Raw genomic sequence first — 1,120 nt, forward strand, 5'->3', positions numbered from 1 at the left:
AGTTGCACAACCAGATGATTCTTACACTGCTACTAATGTAGTGTGTGCCATAGATGTTTATGATATGTTAGAGGTCAAACACACCTATGAGCTTGGAGAAAAGATTGTCTATCGGCGTGTGCAAGTATATGAGTTGATAAAAATAAGCTAGCGTTCAAGGACATTGATAGTTAAGATTCATACTGACGCATATGGTGAAGATGTTGACGCTAGTGCTGCGGATCATGATTAGATTGCTTTTGTTGTATTTTCATGTGAGCATTCCTAGTTGTACTTTAAGACTAAGTAAGGAATATTTGGTATAGACTCAACTTCTATCATTGCTCATTATTAATTCATCATACTACCCAACCTTATTATTTGTTACATCAAACATCCTACGCGAATTGCAACGTTTTCTTTGTTCAACACTCTTTTTCGCAGATACAAAGAATTGTAAATGGTGGGTATATGTAACATAACCCCTTGGTAAAACCCTCCTTGTGGCAGGCTTTAGCACATGGATCCACCCTGCATGCTATTGTCAGATAGGTACTGCTAGCTACCTCGCAGGTCTTGGCTTCTGAGCCTACAAAACAACCACATAATATGGTGTACAAAAGATTAAGATCCTATGAAGTTCCATCCAAAAAGAGGATAAAATTAGTTTGCATGAAGTAGGAATTCCACATATTAGTGGGAAATTCTTTTAGACACATTTAGGAAGTGCCTTGTTCTTCATGTGATGTTTCCAGATAATACTTACAAGGAACTAAAATAAGTGGCATGAGTAGTAGAACGCATAACAGTCTTGGCACCTTGATGTCGCCCATTTCTTCAGGAATGAAAAATCACAAAAGCAAGTACACGAGAATGGAATAGATGCACATCAGAATAGGCTACACGATATCTTATAACATGGAAAGATGAGACCTAAAAATAGTCAAATACAAGATTGTGTGATGCTATCTAGAAGATATGCATGTTGGAATTTTGATATTCTATCTGAAAGATGTGACTATATCAGCAAGAAATCTGGTCCAAAGGAGGATATAAACCAACATATTTATGGAGTATAATAATAAAGAAATTTAGCATGTCCATGCACACTACAATTGTGATGATCTATGTAGAAGATGTG

At 36.4% G+C, this 1,120-nt stretch overlaps 1 long non-coding RNA gene across 1 annotated transcript; it reads right to left on the bottom strand.

Annotated features, from left to right (window-relative positions):
- Positions 1 to 304: 304 nt before the first annotated feature.
- On the bottom strand, positions 305 to 889 carry LOC119314851. Its single transcript, XR_005152474.1, has 2 exons — positions 746 to 889; positions 305 to 568 (listed from the first exon to the last, which is right to left on the bottom strand). It is a non-coding gene; the product is annotated as an uncharacterized LOC119314851 (long non-coding RNA).
- Positions 890 to 1,120: the final 231 nt, after the last annotated feature.

This window comes from Triticum dicoccoides, chromosome 6A, assembly GCF_002162155.2.
Source record: "Triticum dicoccoides isolate Atlit2015 ecotype Zavitan chromosome 6A, WEW_v2.0, whole genome shotgun sequence".
Lineage (NCBI taxonomy): Eukaryota > Viridiplantae > Streptophyta > Magnoliopsida > Poales > Poaceae > Triticum > Triticum dicoccoides.